Here is a 261-nt window from a genome sequence, read left to right on the forward strand (position 1 = left end):
GACGGACGGACAGACAGACATGGCTTAATCGATTTCTTTTTTCATCCTGATCATTTATGTATACATTTGTCTATATCTATCTCGATTCGTTTTGGCTGTTACAAACAACCGTTATGTGAACAAAATTAATATACCCTTGTGCACAAGTGCGCTCGGGTATAAAAATACCTGCTCCAAGTGAATTTTACACGTCAAATGAATTTAAATATCACGACCGAGTATGCGAAAGTGTAGTCGTCATGTAATCGTTGCATCATGAGT

Source organism: Rhagoletis zephyria, unplaced genomic scaffold (assembly GCF_001687245.7).
Source record: "Rhagoletis zephyria isolate East Lansing unplaced genomic scaffold, Rhagoletis_zephyria_1.1 Rzeph_scaffold_00623, whole genome shotgun sequence".
Classification (NCBI taxonomy): Eukaryota; Metazoa; Arthropoda; class Insecta; order Diptera; family Tephritidae; genus Rhagoletis; species Rhagoletis zephyria.